Raw genomic sequence first — 12246 nt, forward strand, 5'->3', positions numbered from 1 at the left:
TTCCTCTGCAACCACACCTCATTTTCCCCCAGCGACACCTTCCCGTTCCTCTAACAGCCAGGCATGTCCCCTCACCCTGGAATCTCTGTCCATGCTCCCACTCTTCTTCTCCTTTATGTCATCTTCACAGGCTGGCCTTCCTTGGCCAACTTACCTAAAAGAACCCCCATCAGGATCCTAAATCAATGTACAGAAATCCACTGCATTTCTATACACTAAGCAATAGAAAGAGAAATTAAGAAAGCAATCCCATTTACAATTTCACCAGAAATAATAAAATACTTAGGAATAAACTTAACCAAGGAGGTGAAAGACCTGTACTCTGAGAACTATAAAATAGTGATGAAAGAAATTGGAGATGACACAACAAAATGGAAAGATATTCCATGCCCATGGATTGGAAGAACAAATATTGTTAAAATGTCTAAAACTATCCAAAGCAAACTATAGATTTAATGCAATCCCTATCAAAATACCAACCATATTTTTCACAAAACTGGAACAAAGGATCTTAAAATTTGTATGGAACCACAAAAAAACTCAAATAGCCAAAGCAATCTCGAAAAAGAAGAACAAAACTGGAGGCATCACAATCCCAGGTTTCAAGTTATACTACAAAGCTGCAGTAATCAAAAAGGTATGGTACTGGCACAAAAAATAGACACATAGATCAATGGAACAAAACAGAGACCCCAGAAATAAATTCATGATTACATGCTTAATTAATCTTCAACAAAAGAGGCAAAAATATGCAAAGGGAAAAGGATGGTCTCTTCAAAAAATGTTGTTGGGGAAACGGAAAATTACATGCAAAAGAATGAAACTGAACCACTTTCCTACACCATACACAAAAAGAAATTCAAAATGGATGAAAGATCTAAATGTAAGATCTGAAACCATGAAAATCCTAGAAGAGAGCACATCGGCCATAGCAACTTTTTTCTAGATATGTCTCCTGAGTCAGGGGAAATAAAAACAAAAATAAACTATTGGGACTATATCAAAATAAAAAGCTTCTGCACAGCAAAGACAACCTATGGAATGGGAGAAGATATTTGCAAATGACATATCTGATAAAGAGTTAGTATTCAAAATATATAAAGAATTTATATATCAAACCAAAGACAAATAATCCAATTAAAAAAATGGGCAGAAGACATGAACATTTTTCCAAAGAAAACAGATGGCCAACAGACATATGAAAAGATCCTCAACATCACTCATCATCAGGGAAATGCAAATCAAAACTACAATGAGATATCACCTCACACCTGTCAGAATGGCTAAAATCAAAAACACAAGAAACAACAAATGTTGGTGAGGATGTGGAGAAAAAGGAACACTCGTGCACTGTTGGTGGGAATGCAAACTGGTGCAGCCACTGCAGAAAATGGTATGGAGGTTCCTCAAAAAATTAAAAATAGAACTACCTTACAATCCAGTGATCACACTAGTGGGTGTGATTCTTTTAGCCAAAGAATACAAAAACACTGATTCAAAGGGATACATGCACCCCTATGTTTATAGCAACATTACCTATAATAGCCAAATTATAGGAGCAGCCTAAGTGTCCATCGATTGATGAATGGATAAAGAAGATGTGGCATATGTATACAATGGAATATTATTTAGCCATGAAAAAGAATCAAACTTTGCCATTTACAACGACCTGAATGAAGCTAGAGAGTATAATGCCAAGTGAAATAAGTCAGAGAAAGACAAATATCATATGATTTCACTCATATGTGGAATTTAAGAAACAAAACAAATGAACAAAGGGAGAAAAAAAGAGACAAACCAAGAAAACTGAGAACAGACTCTTAACTATAGAGAACAAGCTGCTGGTTACCAGAAGGAAGGTGGGTGGGGGGATGGGTGACACGGGTGATGGGGATTAAAGAGTACACTTACCATGATGAGCACAGAGTAACGTATGGAAATGCTGAAGTATTGTACACCTGAAACTAATATAATACTGTATATTAACTATACTGGCATTAAAATTAAAAACTTAATAAAAAATAAACATTATCCATATAAAATCTTCAAAAAATAAAAAATAGGGGGGCACCTGGGTGGCTCAGTCACTTAAGTGTCTGCCTTCTTCTGCTCAGGTCAGGCTCCCTGCTCTGCGGGAAGCCTGCTTCTCCCTCTCCCACTCCCCCTGCTTGTGTTCCCTCTCTCGCTGTCTCTTTCTCTGTCAAAAAATAAATAAAAATTTTTTTAAAATTAAAAATAAAATAAAAAATAAATATCCTGGAATTAAAATAAAAAATTAAATAAGTAAATAGATAAAAAAGCCCCATCACTTCTATTCCCAGACTTTTTCAATTTTTCTTCACAACATTTATCACATTATATTACATAATCATCATTTAGTTGTTCATTTTCTGGTATTGTCCCTAAAATGTTGAGGGATGAGATCTTGCTTTTCTACTGTTGTATTCTCAAAGCCTAAACAGTAACTGGCCCTCGCTCGGCACTCAAATATTTGTTGAAATGATTAATGAATATACAAGCTGTTATAGGACAATCTTCAAGTATATTGTTACATAAAGAAGCAATGTGCAGATGGCCTCTAGAATACTTCTGTAAGGATCCACAAATTGTAGAAGGTGGTTGCCTCTATGAATGGAGACCAAAGAGTGAGAGTAGGAGAGAAATGTATTCTTCAGTGATAATTTTTTGAACTCTTTTGAGTTATTCCCCAGGGGCATGAACTAACTTTTCAATTAAAAAAAAAAAATCCCTTTGTCTTGTCACTTGTGTCCTTCTAACTGGACCCATTTTGCTTATTTTTTTTTATTTTTTTAAGAAATATTTTTAATAAGATGATTCTACGTTATGATTTTTCCCCTGGAAAACAGAGTTTTAAACAACAAGTATGTAAAACATTCTAATGAAATAGAGTGGCAATACCCCAGGTTCAAAGGTACTCATCACTAGAAAATGGATTTATACCTAGATGTTTTTACTTTTACACACATCTTGTTTCATCACAACAATACATCAACCACAATAAGGCACACTGAACTGTGGAAGGCCACGTTACATAATTTGATACAAAAGCTTAGGATCATGTTACCAATTGGATAATGGTATCAAAAATTAAAAAGTTCTATGAAACTATTAAAGAGGTTAGAGCTTCAGGTACATAATACATTTTAAAACATATTTCCCAAAATTTACCTTCAGTATGTACAAAAAAGGAGTTCATCTTGGAATATAAATGCAATCAGATAGCCATATAATGAATGACTTCTGTATTTTCAATGGCACTGACACTTTGCTCTGTGGTACAATGCACGTAAGTGACAATAACTGGGCAGCAGGAGAAATGATTTAGATTCATCACAAACCAGCAACTTGAAAACTTCTAACAACAGTGAATATAAAAGTGATATCACCCACTGTGGTTTATGTATTAACCTTACACTTAAAAATATTTTTCCATAAATGGCAGTAACTACAGCCATTTGCCAGATATAGAATAAATGATACAGCAAATAAAAACAGCAAGAAAATCAAAGCACACTTCTAACATTTTAATAATTTTTGCTTGTGATGACCTTCTGTGATCTGGAACCTTTGCTTTACATAAAATTGGAGTTCTTACGGTCCTTGTCCTTCTTCAGGTTGCTGCCCGATGCCATGTAGGACTGGTTCTGGTATATCTCTGAGGTAGCTTTCTTTTTTGAGAAAGCAATTATTTCTTCTTCCAAGAGTCTTCTCTTCTCTTCAAGCTTCATTCTCTCTTCTTGGTGAACTCTTTTAAGGTGTTCAAATTTGGCCTGCAGCTCTCTTTCAGCTTCTTTCAATATGGCTTGTTTCTCCTTTACTCGCTGCACAAACATCTCCTTCATTTCTTCTTCCTTCCTCTGACGTTCACCATAAAATTCATGTCTTTTGGCTTCATAGGTCTCTTGAAGACTGAGTGGCTTATTCTCTGGGCTCACATCTGTAAAGCCCATTTCCTCCAGTTTGCAACGCCTGTAAAGTTCATAATGCCTAGTGTGGGTCTGTTCTGGCAGATCTTCCATGTCTGTACAAATGAGCATTTCCCGGAGCTTTACAAAGTCACAGTGGTTTTCATTTTCCACTTGAACAACACCCCAAGGGTACTGGCGAGCTTTGACCATCTTATTTCTGACTTTTACCTCATCCATACTTCCTACAACAGCAAACGGCAAATGTCCATTCATTGAAGCATTGATTTTAGCAATAGTTTCATCGTCTGTTGGAAACTGGTATATCTGAACACCGTTGCTAACCAATTCACTCATGAGCTTGATCTTAAACTTCTGTAATTCAGCTTTAGAAATTGCATCTGCTTTGGCAATCACTGGTATAATGTTCACCTTGCTGTCAAGGCTCTTCATTGTTAAGAGATCCAGGGTCTTCAGAGAGTGACCTGTAGGGGAGATGAAGTAGAGGCACACGTGGATGCGAGAATCGTGGTAGTTAAAGAGAGAGCACTTGATCTTCAGCTCCTCTTGGAGACAGGCCTCAAACTGAGCATCTATGTAGTCAACTATCAGTTGGTAGCTCTCTTCTTTGTTTATTTGGTCACCAAATCCTACTGTATTCACAATGGTCAATTTCAATCGAACATTACTTTCATGGAGTTCATATGTCTGGGCTCTAAGTCTAACATGTGGGTAAAAATGTGAGGATCCATGGTCTTCAAAATTAGTATTAAACAATGCGTCAATCAGCGTTGATTTTCTAATTCCAGTCTCCCCCACACAGAGAATATTAAAACAGAAGCCTTGCTGAATGGATCTATTGACCAGCTGATCAGGCAAACTCTCAAAACCAACATGGCCAGACATAGTTAAAGAATGAATATCTTCTTTTTTTTTGTTTCTGTTCATCATCAGATACTTGTGAGGACAGACAAGTTGTTTTTGTTGGCATGTGAGACTGATAGAGCAGGTGCCGCACCACCTCAGAGGTCATGGTCCCGAGCAAGAGTTGAGCGAAGGCGGGGGTCCCAGTGAAGCGGGGGGGGTCTCAGCCCGGGCCCCCGAGCGAGCGACCGGACCACGAAGGGAGCAAAGGTGGACCCATTTTGCTTATTGATAAAATTCCCCAACTTACCCTCTTGCTCTACCAGGGTCCTGAGATTTGTTCAGTTCACCTTGATTTCTCTGAATAAAGACCACCACATCCTCTGAGTATTGTTTTTGTTTTGTTTTTTTGGGGGGGGGTGGAGATTCCTTACCACCAAGACCAAAGACCAGAGTCTGACTTCATACAAATATACTATTCTGACGTGCTCCCGGGATGGTGGCTTCCCGAGGAAGGACCCCCCCCCCACTCCCCTCCCAAGGAAGCAAAGAGCTTCCAGGTTATAGCTTCCCTGCACTCCCAGTGACTCCTGGCTATCCCAGACCTCCAGGCTGCCAGTTCCAGATTACACCAGTCTCAGAATCATGCATCATTGCCTTGGATGAGGTGTTCATAAAGGACAGCTGAAATGTGCCTTTCGGTAGGAGATGAAGGGGCTGTTTCCCGCCCCACTGCTTGTCCCTGGCCTGGCTCCACGGCACCCGAGACCCAAAGACATAGCTCCCTTGATTCACAGATGGTGAAACAGAAGACTAGAGAGTGAAGGGCTTGTCCAAGGTTGCACAGGGAGTTTAAGAAAGCACCAGGACTAAACTTCAGGTCCCTACATTCCTGGTTCCAGACTCTTTCCAGCTAGATCTCCATCCAAGGGCCCCTCAGTTAGCCCGTCTCTCAGCTCTACTCATGGTTTTCAGAGGCGCTGAAGAGGAGGGAGGAGGAGAATGAGTTCACAATGGAGCAGCTCCTGGAGGTTCAGATGGGGCACTGGTCTCTCGTGGATTTTATGAGGGCTGGGGGCCAGCCCCTGGGCATTCTTGGAACCTTCAGGAACACCCTAGTCATCTCAGACCTCAGCCTCTTTCACGGACTTCCACACCCATTATTTCCTTCCCATGCTCCCAGTCCCATGTACTGTAAATTGATTGCAGAAACCTCTTTCCTTTAAAGAAGAAAAAGAAAACGACGTATCATAAAAGCAGAGTACATTAAATAAAGCAACTCTTTGCTTTGGTGATGCATTATCAGAGGGAGGAATCCTTAAGAAAACACCAAGGACAGGAGATTCCATTTTTAATAAATGTATGCATCAGAGATTACATACTTACACTCTTATAGTCAAAATGAATGCTAAGCTTTGGGAGTCACAGGTCTGATAGAAACAGAATCGAGAGGCGGCTGCCGATGTAGCCTCCATGTAATGTCTCAAGAAAGTTCCTCTTCCGGGGTTTCCTATGCAGGACAGGAGGCGATGGGCTCCTATAATCTGGCGTTACAAACAGAGAGATTACCTGCCCTGCGTGCCCTTTGTGTGGTTGTGCCGAAGGTCCGTCTCCACGCAGCTGTGTCCCAGCCTCATCAAACACATCCTCGCACTGTTTGGTCCAGGAACCTCGTCTGCTGGTCTTGCTGGACTCAGAACCACAGGGATCCGAGTGGCTTCCCTCGGATGACCTTAGTTAAGCAGCTCTTTTGGAATCTTCTGGGACTGGCTCTAGCCCCTGACAGTACTCGAACAGCTACTAGTAACAAACCATATTGTAACTCGCCAGCAAATCAGTAATGATGGGGCGCCTGGGTGGCTCAGTCGGTTAAGCATCTGCCTTTGGCTCAGGGCATGATCCTGGGGTCCTGGGATCAAGCCCCACATTGGGCTCGCTGCTCAATGGGGAGTCTGCTTCTCCCTCTGCCTGCTGCTCCCCCTGCTTCTGCGCGCGCTCTCTCTTTCTGATAAATAAGTGGAATCTTTAAAAAAAAATCAGTAATGATTACCGCATTTGCTATTTCTTGAGGGAAACTTAGTGCATCATTTTGCATTGCTGTTATACATTCTATTCATAAGCCAGAACGATTACAAAACCACACAAAAATAATATCTACTACCTTTTGTTAAATACTTTCCTGGGTGCTGAGGACCCGTTTGTGTGGCCTGAACATTTCATTTACGCTCAAAGCCACTTTAGGAATATAATATGATTATCTCCATTTTTCACATCACAAAAATGAAGACAAGGTCGGGAAGTTGCCATTCATGCAGCTCAGAGTCACGTCCACCTCACTCCACAGTTCACACTTTAACCATCAAATGATAAGCCTCCCATCACTGAGTGTCTAGAGTGTCCACAGGTTGTTATAGGCATCATGAAAGAAGGAATTCTTTTGTGGCCTCTAACTTTGACCTTTCTACTACTTAACCAAAGGGGTAGCAGTGAGCTCTAGATTAGCTTCACGCTCCTGCAGCCAGGTGTACAAAGACAACCCCCCATCAACAAAACACTGTGGGGCTTTTATATGGCGCACCACAGACAACACTGGGCCGGATCATTCGTTCCCTGAAGAAATCTTTATAATATCATACTTTATAATACATACTTTTAACTGACAGTGTAATGCCGTTCATTTAATTTGCTCCAACAAGAGTGATTCAGGACCTACTATGTGCTAGATATTATATGAATATGCGTATTCATATAAGGCATTGTACATATTCATACAATGAGTGGGTCCCTGGGTCCCAAGGCGCTCTCAGTCTACTGGGGAGAATGTATAATTGTGGTGCATTATAATGAGAATTGTCATAAAAGTGCAAAGTCCAAGAAAGCCTAGGATTATTCTGTCTGGAAGAATCCAAAGAGGCCCAGCATTTAAACGGGATGTGTAATTTGAGCTGGGTCCAGAAGAGTGAGCAGAAGCTCACAAAGCCACAAGAGGACAAGAAAGAGAATCCAAAGGGTAAATAATGTAGAGAGGCTTGGCCCACTGCAGATGCCAGCAGGCGCCAGCCAGCACCTACGTGGGTAGATGGTAGCATATGAGCTGGGGAAGGGAAGTTGGGTCAGATCCTGAGGGTCTTGAGCACCATCGGTACACAGGACAATGGTGAGCCATTAAAAGTTTCTGAGCAGAGGAGCGGAGCAATTAGAAGCCTCTCCTGACAAGGAAAGATCACTCTGGACACTGTATGGCCAGCAGATTAATAGGTATCTGGGTCTGGGTAGATTTTATGACCCTGAATATTTAACGAAATGAATTTCCTAAACATGGAAGGTATGATACATTTTAATGCATTTCTGTCTCTCTCTCTCTCTCTCTCTATGGCAACTAATCTTAATTATCTCAGAATTCGGAGTTCAAGAAGCTATCTCACCTGTTTATCTTCAGAGGAAACAAGTCAAGGGTTTACTCTGAGTATTAAATGTGCATTTTTAGAGGGTGAAGTCTTAATTAAATAGCAGCAAAATCCAGATGCAGATTACTGAAAGTGTCACTACGTGGAATGATAGGGGGAAAAATATTTTTGAAGTCACCATGTTGAAGCATTGTTATTAAAAGAACAGAATATTCCTGTTACAAGCCAACTCATTGTACCCCGCTGTACAATGCCACAGCCCAGGTGTCTTACAAACAATAGAAATTTATTTCTCACAGTCTGGGAGCTGGAAGTCCAAGATCAAGCTGCTGGATAGTTGAGTGAGGGCCCTTTTCCAAGTCTCGAACTTCTTGTACCCTCACAGGGCAGAAGGGGTTGGGAGCTCTCTGAGGCCTCCGTGATGAGGCATTAATCCCATTCGTTAGCCTTTACCCTCATGACCTAATCACCTCCCAAAGTCCTCACCTCCTGATACCATCACATTGGTCTTTAAGATTCAACCACAGCATGGGTTCCATTTACGGCATGTAAATTCATGTCCCTCAGGTTCTCAGAGCACCTTCCCCATTACAAAGAAAGTCTCTGGAGGAAATATGATCCAGTCTACTCCCTTGTCCCTCCACACCTGCCACCTCCCACCACCTCCCCATCCCCCACCACATATATGGGCACACACCCAATACCCAGCACCAGTAACCCAATTGGGTAACCCAAGTCTGCCATCGTGGTTTAGCTGACACCAAAAGTTTAAACAGAGTCATCCCCAAAGCACAAAAACTGGGGTAACCATCCTGGACAGCAGTAAGTGGAAAAGGAAGCAATCTCAGTAGGATCAAACAAAAGGGGTGGACCCAGGACCATATATAACAGCCTATGCAGTCAGTTGGTCATGTATTCGTTCAGAGGTCAGCTGGTCTATGCCCAGCTCTGGCCCAGGCCCTGGGAATGTTGAGAAATCAGAAACAGCCCCTCTCCTCAAGAAACATCTATCTTTTTTGATGCTTCCTGCAATTCCATAACTGCTTAAGTTGTTCAAAAGAGGAAAGTGAGGTTCAGAGATACTAATGCACTTTCAAGACCAAGAACACCATGTGGGGGGAGATTGGGAATAAGACCAGGGGAGAGGTGAGCACTGAGCCACTGACTCGGAGCACAAGCTCAGGAGAGCATGTGTCATAAAAGAAGTCCCCAAATCTAGGGGCCAAATTTCCACACAGGGACCCCAGGTGAGGGGGCAGACCACTGCCTCGGCAGGAAGCAATGCAAACCATTATGTTCCCCCAAAGACCATCTTAGCACTAAAAGCACATGTGTGTGCAATACACACATGCACACGCACATACAAAAGGACTGACTTCCTAACCAGAGTCAAGATATTTAGGAAGCAATGCATACAGTGGTAAAAAGTGTGCAGGCTCCGGAGACACAAAGGCCTGGGTTCAAATCCCAGCTCTGCTGCTTAACAACTGGGCAAGCTGCTAAACCCTGCCATGTGTTAATAATCCTCATCTCAGGGGGCTGCTGTGGGAATTATATAAGGGAGAATGTATGGAATGTGCCAGCATAGTGCCTGGCACTCAGTGACAATCATACAAGTGAGCTGTGACACTTCAAACTCAATAAACCCCCAAATGAAAACATTATCTGTTCTCACCAGCGGGTTCCTTCTGCACCTGGATTCTCTATCTGCACGATTTCCCCCCACTCGCCCAAATCAGGAGCCGCTCTGGGCCCCATTTCCCACAGGGTCACCCTTCGCCTGCCAGCCACCTTCATCATCCCAGCTAACATGGCTGCTATGATTCTGTGTGCACAGGTACTAAGCGAAGCACTCTAGAAGATCTTTAATTGGGCAGAGAAACCCTTATGAGGAAGGTACCATCATTGTCTCCGTGTTGCCTTTGAGGAAATTGAGACTTGAGGGAAGAAACCTGCCCAAGGGGCGCCTAGGTGGTGCAGTCGGTTAAGCCGCGGACTCTGGCTCAGGCCATGGTCTCAGGGTTGTGGGACCGAGCCCGGCTCAGCAGGGAGACTGCTTCCTCTCTCTTCTCCTCCCCCGGCTCATGCACACTCTCTCTCTCTAAGATAAATCAATCTTAAAAAAAGAAGAAAAGAAAAGAAAAAGAAACTTGCCCAAAGTCACACAGCTATTGAGTGAGAGAGCTCAAATTTTATACACAGTCTCATTCTGAAGCCCAGATGCTTAAACACTCCCCTGTATGTATTGCCTCTTCACCGACCAGTCGCCACCTAAGTCCTGTGGCTTCTCCGTGTTTGTTCTTCTGGGATCTACTCCATCACCGGCCTGCAGGTGCAGCCTGCTCTGCTAAGACACAGGGAGCACTGTGGGCTTTGGGAGGGAGCACTGTGGGCTTTGGGAAAGGAGCATCGTGGGCTTCGGAAGGTGCTATGGGCCACAGTGGGAGGCTCTGAATGCCAGGCCAATGCGGGGTTTGGCCAACAAGGGGTCTCTGAGCCTGAGAAAGGGTGTTGCTCAGCTGGGAGCCACCCCGGGAAGGGGGGGGGTGGGAGAAGCAGGTGGTACTGGGGCCAGGGAGGAGCCGAGCCCATCAGTCTAGGTGTGAGGCACAGAGGGCCTGAAGCGAGGGGGTTGGGGTGGGAATGAAAAGGCTGCATGCGACAGACATTACCTCACCAGGCACAAATACTCCCGAGGCTGGAACTTGGTTTAATAATTCTGTTACTAGGGCAACAGCAAAAGAATCTCTCTCAGAGGGAACCCAGCGTGGCCCGTTTCTGCACAGAAGCGTGGCAGCTGTAGGCTGGGAGAGCAGGGGTGAAGGCGAGTGGCCAGATGACACAGCAGGACGCACGCACCAGGGTTTTCTCAGAGGCATTTTCCTGACCTTTCATCCTCTCTGGCTTGGGGAGTGGAGAGAACTTTGTCTGAAGCAAGCTCTCCAGGAAGGTAGATAGCATGCTCCGTGAAATGGGGACTACTTGCACCCTGCGACAGGTTAGTGATCCTGCCCCTGACACTTGGGACACTGGGAGTCTCGTGCAGAAGAGCTCAGACTGAGAGTCTGCCTGGCGACAGGAACAAAAGCATTTATCACAATGTTAACCCGTCGCTCTGCTATCTGCTTTCCCCCAACTGGGTATCACTGAGACCATGGCCAGACCATAGACGTAACTTCTTCAGTCTGCCCAGGAAGTGAAACGCTGGGAAGACCCGGCTGTGGGAGCGGGTTCGTGGGCTCTGATGAGAAGTATGGACGCTCCTCGCAAGGCCCATGGTCGAGTCAGCTTTCTTCCCTGGAGCTCCCTGGGTCTCCCCCATTCAGCCTGGGAATATCACGATGGCACATCCGTATCACTCCATGTCCCTCTGACAGCCGGCCCTTCCAAAACACTAAGAGCCTTTCAAAGATGCTAGGAACACTTTGAGACTTAGAGATCTTCTCACCAGGCTCTCTCAGGATGAACGGTCTCCTCCATTTCTACGCCAAATGCCAAGATGGGCGCCTCACCATGGCACCCAGTGGGGAAACCTCTCCCAATGCCCGAGGCACTTGTGCTCCAAGTTTCTACTTCTCACAGAACATATTTTCCTGAAAATCTATCCACAAAGAATGCTGAAGGAGAGACAGGACTCAATTTCCTTCGGTCTTCCTCCTAACCTCCCAGAGCCTCTGAGAGATACGAATTCTGAGAGACCGCCAAAGCTTCCACTGCTTTAGAATTTCAGTGTCGAAGATTGCTCCCAAGGGCAGACCGGGGGTAGGGTAGCCATGCTGGATTATAGAGACATTTCCACTAGAGTGGTTATGCACCATCTGCGGCTTTGATAAGTATGAAATGCCCAGTGGTCTGGCCAATGGCTATAGCATGTTCCAGATTACCTTGGAAGGAATTCTCCTTACAGAAGTGGCTACACAGGGAATCTGAGTCACCTGAGGCATCGACGAGTCAACGGTTGCTGGCTTTGCCACTCATTCTTTGAGTGAGCTTAGGAAAGTTGTTTTTCCTTTTAGCTTCCTTGCCTGCAAAAGGAAGAAAATTATACA

The 12246-nt window shown here is 43.9% G+C and overlaps 1 long non-coding RNA gene and 1 pseudogene across 1 annotated transcript in view; both read right to left on the bottom strand.

Annotated features, from left to right (window-relative positions):
• The window catches only part of LOC112839260 (uncharacterized), a 90203-nt gene that overhangs the window by 34706 nt on the left and 43251 nt on the right, over positions 1-12246 (bottom strand). The window contains exon 7 of the long non-coding RNA XR_012375635.1: positions 12082-12222. This is a non-coding gene — a long non-coding RNA (uncharacterized lncRNA). The remainder of the gene's footprint in view (positions 1-12081; positions 12223-12246) is intronic.
• Positions 3461-8853, bottom strand: LOC112839157 (septin-10 pseudogene; annotated as a pseudogene).

This window comes from Callorhinus ursinus, unplaced genomic scaffold (genome assembly GCF_003265705.2).
Source record: "Callorhinus ursinus isolate GAN/ISIS: 27379988/994484 unplaced genomic scaffold, GSC_fseal_2.0 scaffold54, whole genome shotgun sequence".
NCBI classification, from domain to species: Eukaryota; Metazoa; Chordata; class Mammalia; order Carnivora; family Otariidae; genus Callorhinus; species Callorhinus ursinus.